We start from the raw sequence: 12,685 nt of genomic DNA on the forward strand, positions 1-12,685 counted from the left end.
AGGGAGGCGAGTACTGTCTGAATCATGGAGGCAGAAGGGGATAAAACACTGACGAATCATCGGGTTGGGGCAGTAGCTATTCGATGAACAGAATTGTGAGTCCCATAAATTATTATTAATGCCTATTTCAAAACGTGAGAGAAGCATTTTATTAGGGCCTAAAATACTTACACAAGAGATGATAATGCATGGTTTTCTACTGAGGATTTGTTGAAAACGTTCTCCCATGGTCGATTTTGACCGAGTTCATTACATGTTATTCGTCAGAACAACCTGGCAACAAAGTCAAACAAAATATCCGAAGACTCGAATAAAATATGTAAAACAGGGCCGTCAACTGATGCTAGACTTGTTTAAGTCTGTAAAACATAGTATGAGTAGGCATGGTGAAGGTTTTATATTTCATTCGTTTGAAGCCCAGTGGGATAGTTATAAAAATCGCATTTCCCCGCATTTTGAGATTATAAAAGACCAGCATGAACTTTCCATGAAACACTGCTCGATTTCAGTATGATTAACTAAAATATGCCATCGTTTGAAAAATGGGAAAAGAAATTTTATAAAATTTGATTTATTCAGAAGAAAATGTGATTTATGCACTTATCTTAATTTTGCTTCTTAACCAATAACAAGCTACACATACCCTGCCATCAAAATAGAAAATAATTATCAGGGAGGCTGAATAAAGTAACCTATTTGTAACATTCTGTGCCGATCTGTCAGTTTCAATACTACGCGAATGGGTACTACATCTTCGCGCTGCTTCACTGAAAGCTTCAAAGCAGGCGAGGCATGGAGCGGTGAACAAATTCCCTTTGATATAACCGACATCACAGACGCCGCGTCCCTGCGTTCCCTCTACCTATTTTCCGTTATCTTAGTCTCGGAGTTCGTGACCTTTCGATCTTCTTCAAGAAATATGGTAGAAATATCCAGGAATTGTTAACATTTCTCGCGATGATTGAACATATGATCAATTTCCTATATCGGATTGCCTCATGCTCCGATGAAAATGTTCAGAATTTGGAAATTTATTTTGCGGCCCTTACGCCGACACAAAGGTCACCCCTGGATCCCTTTGTCCTCGCTTTGATAAATCGCTAATAAAGGCACTGATTATTCTAATCATTACCACGTGATTTAGTGCATGATGTGCAAACATCCGTATCACATCTTAACCCAAGAGAATAAGATAGAAGTTTGTCAGGATGCTGCCAAAAATTCAGTTAGTTTAGAACTTGTAAAAAGCCCACCCTGGTGCCCTACAGCATGTTCCGTTTTATCAGATATATATGCACATATTTTTTTAAAAAAGAGTTGAAGAGGAGTCTTCTCAAGACACTATAACTTTTAGGTAATATTTCTTTTGTCATAGATCTTGTTCGTTAATTTGATTGAGATTTGCAAAAATTGCCAGATTTTGTCAAGTGTTTTTAACGTCATACTGACGCGCAAAATATGGCATAACAATGTGTATCATTGTAATTCGATTGCAGCATCAAGGTTTAAAGTAAATTTCTTCCTTACACCACGCTGGCTTCATCAAATTACTTTTTGCGAAGAAGAAACCTACCATCCTTTTTTTCTTCTGAAATGCTATAATTGAATGTCGCATTCTGCTTCCTTTTTTATTTTTTTAAAGAGAGATCGGAAATATCTGCTACACGACTTAATGAAATTCTATCCATCACGGTTAGTCGAATTAAATTATAGCAGTTTCTTGCTCGTTGACGTTGTAACCTAGAAAGAACACGGACCGAAACACGGAAATTGCATGATCCAAACAGGACATATGGGGAAAATTTAAAAAGAACACATTCTGGACAATTCTTTCAAGAGATTGAGTAAGTTTAGCGGCTACACTCTTGGGACAGGTTCAACGTTCCTGAGCTTTTGAAAAATCATTTAATGCGGCGGCCAACAAAACATGCATCCCGTTGAGGGAGTTCAGCGAAATAAAAAACGCTTTTGCAGAATTTCAAAAATCGTTATATGGGTTTTTCATTCCGCTGAAGGGAAAGGGAAATTAGTGTAATTCACCAAAAAGGCCGGCTTCGACAGAGGAAGTTCTGCACTACTAATGATGTGAGTGTTGGACATTAATGGAGATTCGCCAGGATCCGCAATCGTGGATCTAATCGGCTACAAAAAGTTTAGGACACATCGAGTTGTCGTGTCGGAAAAAACGGACTAGAACGGAATATGATGGAAAGTATTATTTATTTTTTCTGGCTATAAGTGGTCGAAAATTACCTATCCAGTTCGAAAGTCAATAAACGACACGTTATAGTTTTTATTTGACTTGATTCGACGCGGACGCGATCAAACATTTCGATATTTTTCTTCAAAAGTGAAAAAGGGAGAACGAAAACCCATCCGTCACAGTCAGTTCATAAATTTGCGGCTGCTGTTTTCTCCCTAATGGAAGATTGTGATACTGAAAATAAACCAGAAAGCAACCGTGTTTAATTGTACAGAAACGGTACGTTTCAAGCAAATAACTGCTCCTTAATTACGCGAATAGCGCGTGTTGGGAAACTGTCATTACAACTTGCAATTGAAAAATAATAACGTGTAATAAAGGAAACTACCCATACCCCGTCCGTTATTAATTGTGAAGAGAGTCATGTCAAGTTGTCTTTTTTCCAAATGAAATTACTATTCGGAAAAATACCGGAGTGCAATATAGTAATTGGATTTTGTAACCGCAGGTTTCTAGAAAAATTATGACTGCAGTACGATGCACAAAACGAATCCCGTTTCGAATCGTATTTGCTCGTATTTATGCGTTTTTCCGAAAGGACAGCGATACTTAATTTCTTCATTGTAATAAATGACAGAAAGTACGAGTGATAATGTCAAATTGACGTCGAAGATGGCCTATCACGTGTGCAATAGTTGTCAGGAAGGGCTTATAAAAATATGATAAACAGCTATTCGCACATAAACAAAATCGAGAGAAACGAAAAGAGTATACATTCATATACAACGGGTAACGGGATACGATCTCTGCATATCTTCATATTTTATATTCAAACGTTCGATAACTTCCCACATAACTGGTATTTTTTTAAAAGACATAATATTATGATATCTTGCCAAATGCACTCGAATGTTCATATTCATAAAAATACATCCCATATTAAAATTTCCGATAAGATTCTAATGTAAGATTTTTAACTCAGATCTTATTTTGTACAATCTTTACAATATTCTTGTAATCTTGACAAAGAATCTTACACGGAGTGTATCATGATTTTCATCGTTGGATGGTATGATTGAAAACTAAGACAGTATAGACATCGATGTATGTTAGGTGCTTCTTTATAGTTTTGCAGCGCACCCCAAAATAAATAAGTTGTTACGACTTCGTAACCGTGCCATTTCATTTTCAGGCCCCCTAACTACGGTCAGAAATGACATAAGTTTACCGGACCAAGTCATTAAGGAGGCATGCAATTAGGGGTCGTAAAAGTTACATTTGGACGCGACACCTTGGATGAAAGATTGTGGTCGTTACTTCCCGGGTATTTCGTGGGAAGCGAAAATAACGTCCTTGTGGTAACTTTTTGTATGTGTTGGTGTGGGAAGAATCTGTTTATGGTTGTGGTAAAAAAATCAAAACATGTGAAATACATATAGAACAGAGATGCATTTTCATCTTAAAACTGAAATTGCGTACAGATCGGATCCCTGCCAAGCGGTAAAGCCAGACAAAATATGAAAGGAACGATCAGATGATTCAACACTGAGAAAATGAATTATTCGCAAATGACACCGTGGAAACTGCTGAAGGTTCTGATGCCAAAAGTCCCGATGGGTTGCCGATTTAGTGACACAGAATGGATGCGTTGTGGAAAGCTGAGCCGAAAAGAGTTTATGATAACAATTTATGACCAGAACAGTTAGAACTTCGTACACTACTATACATGATAAGCTATCGAATGTCATACGTCACAGGTCCCGTTCCCCAATCGACGACCCCAACAGCATATGGGGTATTTGCGAAAGGGGTTTTGTGTATTTTCTATGTGAAATTATAATTCAATTAACAGTCTTTAGGAAAATAATAGTAATAACTTGAACAAGTTTATCAATTTAACAAAGAGTTATCAGATAAAATTACCAGTTCGACACAAATTTGATGCAACGGTGATGCTGAGTAAACAAACTCTGACATCGACAGACGCAACACAATAATGTATTCTTCTCTTGGTGAAAGGGCGAAAGTGCCCCGCTAACTCGAGATGGGGCCATTCACTCACTGTGACGGCGACCCTTGAAGAGTTGGCAGGGGTTTTGAGATTGGAGAGAACGTGCCAGGGTAGTTTTATTTGAGGCTCAGGCGGGAGAGAAGGAACAAGATTTCTGAAAGACTCGAGAGGTAAAACGCAGGTCAGTTTCGTTAGTTTCGGTGAAATTTGTTGAAAAATATCATTTCAAAGGTGATCCCTTGTGTCAGACATCGTGGTTGTCTGACACCAATACACGATCTCGATTTCGTTTCATTAAGTGATGGGTAAGAAATAAGGGGTCAAATTCTGGGTCTAATTTCCAGTCTGAGAAGAAATGATAAGGTTTCGCACAAATGTTCATAACCAATACGTCAAGTTTGACCAATTCCTTCACAAACCCAACTGCAACACTCCTGCTCGAAGTTCAAAATAGTGCAATAGTAGCAGACGCAATGCCGCGGCAACGAAGGCAAGCTACTTTGAAAGCAGAGCAAAGGACGGCCAAGGTTATACTTTGTTTAAATATGCTGATGTATTCTCAACAGAAAGTGAGACTACTCAAGCTACCACCGCATATTCTAATCAGAACAGAGTCAGGAAGGAAACTCACTGTCGCAGGGGAAACCCTTTCCATTACGTCATTGGTGATCCATCATTCGGTGACTCGGGGATTTTTCACCAAGTGGCAAATGAAAAAGCGCGGAGTTAATTGGAAGAAATGCGAACAAACTACAGAAAGAACACTTACTTAATACTTGAATGCTGGCTTCGTGAATCTTTCACTCCGTGTTCTCTTCTTGCAGGCGTCGGTAAAGATCAAAGAAAAAGCTCGGCAAAGGTAGGTGAATGCTTTTATCTTTACTACTGTTGTGAGCAAACCCAGTCTGAAATCCTTGCAACTGTTTTGAAGATTTCGTTACAAATGCTGCCTGCCTACAAGTTGCACTATAAGAACATGAATTTAGGCTAATGATAAATCATTTAATAAAAGTCATTTATTTTGTGCTGTGCATTGTGGCCAGCTGGATGCCCGCGTTCGGCCGTCTAAGACACATCACGTGACCACGTTTTCCCAGCGCCATTACTTTGGGCAGTAAATGCTTTGAATGTGAATTTATGGAGAGTATCGATGCAGGAGGGTCGTTTGTCTTGGCGCTGAAGGTAAAGAGTTATTTTACAACCTTTGTCTATTAATGGTCATTTTTTAACTTTTAACCTTTCAGTAACAGATCATTAAGATTTGTTTTGGCGATTTTTCGTTTTGACTTTTGGAGGTTGGCGCATGTACCCAGCCCAGTAGCACATGGCGTAGCATGACTAATGTATGAGGGTCATCAGTGCTTTTATGGGCCTGCCATAAACAAAAGTAATGATCATTTATATCACCGCCAGTCCTGATAGACCAATATTTTAAAGAATGTAGGATTTGATAGTTTTAGGGTCATTTCTCACCGCTAATAGTAAGCCCATTGACTAGCGTGTAGTCTGGGTACTTTATTCGAGTAGATGGCTCATATTTTACACTAATTGCTCTACGGTCATTATACCATCATTTAAAGGATAATGAGAGAAAAACGAGTATCTTAGTACCAATTTATAACCGATTCAAGGTTTATCGTTTGTTTGGGTAATGTTTTTGCATGTCTATGTTGTGTTGTGTAGCCTTGCATAGCAAGTCAGCGAAAAATGACCGCAGACATGTGAGGTTATTATGTCAATTATTTATAACGGAGACCACATTAATTTGGCTAGGCACATATTTTATCTTGCTGACAGTTTTAGTAGTAGTATTCCATCTTTATAGTCAGTTAAGGGGTGATGTAGTAGATTTGCTCTACACATTGGGCTGTACATTGCCATAGCAAATTGGTTACATTATTTTAACGTATTGTCTCATTGACTGGGAGGAGACTGCTTCATGTTTACAATCATAAAGCACGAGTAGCATCATCCCCTTGCCATCAGTGTTGAATATGTAAACCTTTAAACTGAACCCACTGTGAACCCTTGCATGATCGAATAGGCCTACTTTCTTTCGATATCATTTTCCTGGCCTTTTACAAAAAAAACCTCGGTATTTCTATACCTTTTCAACGAACAACAACTCTTTCAAATCTACTTCACAATTTCCGTGAAAAACTTCGAATGCAATACACATTAAGTAATAACCCAACGGGCTTCAAGTTTCACCTGGCCTGTTCAAGACATTTTCAAATTCTTAAGACCATGCAATTTCAGCAGGCCATTGCTTTCCCTTGTGTTTTTATAAATGTTCAGTCTTTAACGGTTCAGTATCATTGCAGTTTCTCGTATTTCACCTGAAACATTTTGATACCAAAGTCATGAAACCCTGACGCGACCATCTTCGCTGTGCTCACGCCGCCAAACATCAAAGACTGTAGTAGGAAAAATTATCATGCAAATGATTCGACAGTAAAATATCTTTTGATTATTTGCATCATATCTATATTTCTTGTTAAACATAATACCAGTTACTGTTTCTTTTTTCATAACTGATATAAATGAGGTAACAAAACATGGTCCATATAATAGGTATACTTGTCAAAAACAGCTCAAAGTCCCCATTCCATAGCCGCAAATTTATGACACCAATTAGCATATCATTATAATTTCTATGACCTTCTCCCGTCGCTGCCATAGTAACGGGGTCGTCTGACGTCTGTTAAAGCGACCGTATGCATTATTATAACACATGGCATGTATTTTCCGACAGGAAGTGGGCGCCAGTAAGATACAATGCTGATTTTTATCAAACATATCTGCGGATTTGACTCTCGGCACACATAAGATATATGAATGTGTGTAGCACAATATAAGGCATGTGCTAAGCAGTGCAATGATGTGTGCATTTCAAAAGTAGAAAAAAATGATTCGAAACAATTTTTATCATTATCAACCTTGGCGCCATTTGATAGCAGATGTGCTTCATTTTTTTCCCAATTAATCTATTAATCCTCATGAATACCGAGTCTAAACTGCTGATAATCAATGGATAACCAGCTTATAATATTCCGGCTAGGATAAACTGTGTCAATTGTTCCTTTTTTTCTATGAATATGACGGTTTAGACTCCAATTAACGGTCATCATAAATGCAGCTTAGATTATGATTCTGATTCTGATCTTTCCTATTCATTATATTTCGTTTTGGTGTTCAAGTTATCAACGAAGACATCTTCTCTCATTACAAATGACCAAACGATGACGAGTATATGCTAAAATGTTTGACTAAAAAGTGACCTGACACCCACTCCCTTTTTTCCAAAGTTCCAAATCGAATTTTGAAATTAACTCAACATCAAAACTGATGTATGGCTAGTTTCCAAAAGGCGTTACATTAATCTAGTTTGAATCCCAGGTGGAAATACAGGCAAGAATCTTTGAAGGATCTTAGGATCTAGGTCGAGAGCTTGCGTGGTTTCGTCTCATGCCCATGTTGAATCATTCAAAATTCTTGTAAAATTCTGTTAAAAGTCTTTACCAGAATCTTAAAAGAACCTTGTAAAGATTGTACATTGTACAAAACATTTCAAATTGGGTTACATGTAACAACATGAACAATATCGAATCATTGGCCTTAAATGCCCGCAAGATCCAGGTTCCCCTCAAAAAGGTAAATGGATCGCTTATGCATGTCCAGGATTATGGTCAGGAGACAAAGGGCAATTTCTTCACGAGGCTCTGTACTCGGAACGCAGACAGTCATGGCAGTTGTCCACTGAACAGTATGTTCTTATTGATGATGAATCAGAACTGTCTTCTTCTCAGCTCGGTGAGCTGTGGTGACTAGTTGCATTCACTTACAAATGTCATCAGTGTACGTCCCGCATAAAAAAGAACATGGCTGGTTCGTTACAAAATTTCTAGGGGGAGTCCCCAGTCGGTTTGTATATTGTTTGATAATCAATTTCAATTCTCCTAACTTCGAGCCCACAGCTGGTGAAAGTCAACTGAAACACTTGTCAATTGCAAAGCTCCATGGGGATCGGAATTTTCGCAGATTCAGTAATTATCAAACGAAATTATCTGTAAAAAAGTAAGCGGAGATTTATGGGCTCTATGTTCATTTTGACAGTTTAAGAGCTGTAACAATTCCCAAAGAGAATGAAAGTGAATTAGAATTAATGCGTCTGTCGTAGACACTTTTTACCTAGTCTTATGAATTTTGCATGCAGTTACATTTTAAGTCCCCGATGACGCAATGCTACAATTCAGTCCATGGTTTCATGAGTATTAGCATATTCTATCAGACAAGCTTCCAGGGACATTGATGTCTTTTTTAGTGATTGATACAGGTGCCAAACCGCATGTTCGACGACTCAATCCTGAATCCCCATAATACTAATAATCGGAGTCACGTCATCACTCTCTGAATTCTTCCAAAGAACCCAACTGAGCCTGAGCTAGAGCTGTTACTGACATCATACGGATCAGTTCTGACTCAAATAGACTGATATGCAAGATTTGACATTTCGTTCATTTCTTCAGTCGAACTTGACGTTTGCATGCGTATAGTTGTCTTAAGTTGCAATGAATTGCGGGATTGCGTCTGATGAAAGCTAATATGAATGCAACACAAATACCATGTGTTCCCATTGGCTATAAAGTAGCGGAATCCACTCTATCGTAAACGCCTTCTGCCTCACATGACAAGGGGCAATCCCAAGACGATGCTAATGTACAATTTATAACTGTCAAAAATCAAACTTTTTCATTCCCAGTTGGCGTTGATTTCGCGTGGAATTTTTTGCAAAATCCCCAGTTACAGAATCCATTTACACCATTTCTTCCTTAGTTTCGCGCCAAATCTACGAATGACACTTTTCGTCTCCCAAGACAGGAGAGCGGCACCTTTGATGCTGGTTGCTAGCGTTGCCTAATGGACCGTTATCAATCCTTATTTATAACGTCAGCATCTTGATTTAACCAAATTTTAGCCAATGTCAAAGAAGAATAACTAAAAGCAAAGTTGAGGTGACGCCTCGTCACGTATGAAGATGCTACGTTTTTGCCTGAATACTATTAGTAGAAACTAACAGGCATGAGAACCTTCAACACCCATCCTTCTATTGTAGCATATACCAGAACTTGAAATTTGAGCCTCCATAACTGTTTTTGATATACTTTGGTGCCAGTGTTTTAGCTTTCACAATATCAGAGTTGCAAATATGGAGACTTAGGGCTTATTGACGACTTCTGAAACACACACAAAAAACAACCGCATGCCTGACATCTTGTTCGACGGGTTGATGACTTCCTGGCCAATCACTCGGCACGTGTCACTTAAGACAATCAGAAGCAAATATCAGTTTTCAATGACAGCCAATCAACCATGTAATCAATGTAGTTGACAAATTGTTACGGCGATATGTCAATTAAATGCTCAACACACTTGAGATTTTTGATAGTGTCAACATTGAAAGACAAGAATATATCGGTAGCGAGTTCGGGTTGTGACAAGGTGTCAGTGTGAAGTTGAAGGGTTGGCACAAGACTGTACACCTCTTGATTGACATGGTCAAAATGCCTACATGAACATTGGTACAGCTGTATGACATGTATGTCAGATCTCGACAACAGCTGTTCGTTCCTTTTTTGCATTCAGGCGGTGGCGTGTCGGGCACCTGACCTGCTAGCTGTTTGTTGCATGGAAACACTGAAGTATGGGTAACAACCAAAAGCTCAAATCTTTTTTGATAGGTCCTTTTCGAGAAAAACGTACGTTATCACGACAATGCCGTCCTGAAATCGAACGAAATGTAATGTCCAATAACGTTGTTGCTGAAGTCACTGTCCCAACATGCCTCCAAATTATCATTGATGATTTTATCACCAGGCCAAGCTCCCTGATCTGTTTATCTCCATGGAAAATCTATGAGGCTTGGTTAGTTTAGGAAACAAAAGATTAGAGGGGTGATTCATTGGGTCTTTATCTCATCCAATCATGGTTCTTACACAAATTGGCACAGGACAGAACATCGATTCTTCCGAGAATGAAATCATGTGACAAGAGGTTCCGAGTTGATTGCATTCGTTACACACCCGAGAGAGTCCAATTTTCAAGTTGGGCTGCCGAGGTCTGCTCGTCATGAGGCGAATTGAGTGAAGCCTGCTGCAATACTGCTGACAAATAGAATATGTCCACGTATTCAGTCAGTCACTGATAATAGTAGATTGCCCAACTATTGTCCGTGGCTCTTTGGATCATTGCGACTACCCCTCCACCTGCCTTCTCAGACAAGTTTCGCTAATTTTTGCAATCAGGTTTCATACGGTGTTCGTGCATTACGACCACTCCGTAAAGAACAGGCTAGAAAAAGTGAAGACATGTTCGTTGCCTCTGCATGCAATGACGAGCTCCTCATTAGGGACCGGATATTTCTAGCTTCCGTTATATGAGTGAACATGGCGCAGGGCCGAGCTTTCTAAGCTGCTAGTTGATGGTCATCACCAGATTATGGTTCGAGGTCCTCGTCATGGGCACGGGACGGGATGGCCAGGACAGATTGTGACTAAAGGCTCTAAATTAGGTTATTGGGTATAACAATCAGGATGCCTTGGATATAGATTGTGGCCTCTTTTTTGACTTGCAAGCAGGCAGGTGCTGTAATAGCCTCTGCCGATGGGATCCCAAGATGGAGACAGCCAGCAAGGACATGAAAGATTGGACATCTCAATTTCTGCCTCCTTCCTCGTGGTCGCCATGTTAGGTAACTGTCTAATGTGTTTCTCATCCTTAACATCTCGAGACAGCGCCTTACCACGACTTGTGATCTTCCACTCCAGTGGCCCAAATCAACCAAAAGACATCCCAGTGATTGATATCACTTTATTAAGTTTATTTAAATGAAGCACACGCCTTTCAGTGACATTTTACTCAGGTCGGCGCATCCCTTTGATCATGGTGATCTATTAATAGAAAGAAATCGAAGTGAAAGGCAGATCGGTTTTGATGTGCACATCCTGGTATGTGGTCGGTTTTTTTACAAGGTGCACAGCACGAGGAAGCATTTGCATTGGGGTGTACGTTGTAATTAATAGGTAGCCTATAAAATGGAGTATCAGTGAAAAACGTTTGGTTGTTTCCCATGATTCAGAGAGACTTTAGAGCTGACAACATGACTTGGAAACGTGTTAAGCTGTCTTTCAGCTCTCCAAAACGGTGAAGAAACGCTCAAATATAGTTTAAAACATCAAACCTGTTCAAAGTTTACAAAATTATCCCTAAAAGTCGGATGAGACTTTTTGTATACTGGCTTTTACCACCCTCTGAATGAGGCATCTTCCCTACCTGTCCAAAAAGACGAATGCAAGCAAGGACATTATGAACTATCCCAACTTTTCAACAAGAACCATCCACTTATTTCAAGAACCATTCATTCACTCATTTAAAAAAATACTTGTGTTTTTCCAAAGATTTTGATTGATATATTCATACTTCTGTTAGTTCTGTTTTCAGTCCAGGTAAAATGCAGTTTCATTCAATTCTCGTGAATTCTCACTCGATCTCCCGCCAAGTGGTTTGACATTTGACCTTCAACGCAGCTTTTACAGCTCTGAGAGTAACCTAACGGGGCGTTCTGCCCAGGACCCTCGACTTACACAACACGTAATCAACCTAAAAATAAAATATGGTCCGATGTTAGTCGCGGCCCGAGTGCGAGAACCGAGGGTAACACGCTTGAAAAGAGATGGACACAACGGGGCAGGCGACAGAAAACACCATTTCAAGTTTGTTTCCGATTCAATAAACAGATTCGGGCGAAAATTCAAAGTTTTCAAAATGGGGCCATGCGCTCTGCATTGTATTTCATAAATTTAGAGAATTCAATCGAAAGAATTGCTAAATCGCGCAAATTTCGATTGCACGCGGACAATACTTTTCGTGCTTTTTTGACATAATTTATCTGCACATTTTAATTGAGTTTAACCCGAGTTGGCAGTTTTGAGGAAAGCGAGCACTCCGCACGTCAGATTTGAGTTAATTCGATTGGAAATTTTAGGTATTGCTTTTAGCCGTGTCCTGTTAACGGTTTACCCTCCAATGGATAAGCCCAATCCATCACTTTCGTTGGCGACAAACTTACTAAGTGATGAACGCGCTCGAATCAAACATCACGGCATCCGATTGAAACAAAACATTTAAATTCACCAGCATGATTTAATAAAGCCACAATGTGCCTGAAACAGTCAAAGAGCATTGTTTAATTATTTGCAAAGGCGCCAGTTTTGGACACCTGCAGTGTTTGGAATTACCAACTTTTATTCAAAAAAATAAGATGGATAGGTATTGCTGCGTTCTCGGTTTCAATTGCCTTAATTTCCTGCAGGTATGATTTCAATTCTTTTTTGATGTTTTATCAAGATTATTGAAACTAATGTTATTTTAAGTCAATGGCCGGGTGAAGTAAAAAACAGGACCATGTGCAT

The 12,685-nt window shown here is 39.2% G+C and overlaps 1 protein-coding gene across 9 annotated transcripts in view; it reads left to right on the forward strand.

Moving 5' to 3' along the window:
• LOC135498474 (homeobox protein Hox-B4a-like) overlaps positions 1 to 12,685 on the forward strand; it is a 129,011-nt gene that overhangs the window by 85,018 nt on the left and 31,308 nt on the right. For 7 of the 9 annotated variants that reach the window (XM_064788771.1, XM_064788777.1, XM_064788770.1 and 4 more), the window contains one exon: positions 5,039 to 5,073. The gene's annotated coding sequence lies outside the window, so the exon portion shown is untranslated. Of the gene's footprint in view, positions 1 to 4,327; positions 4,396 to 5,038; positions 5,074 to 5,361; positions 5,397 to 12,685 lie in introns of those variants that run through there. The other 2 variants (XM_064788773.1, XM_064788775.1) reach the window with 2 other exon arrangements.

This window comes from Lineus longissimus, chromosome 13 (assembly GCF_910592395.1).
Source record: "Lineus longissimus chromosome 13, tnLinLong1.2, whole genome shotgun sequence".
NCBI lineage: Eukaryota > Metazoa > Nemertea > Pilidiophora > Heteronemertea > Lineidae > Lineus > Lineus longissimus.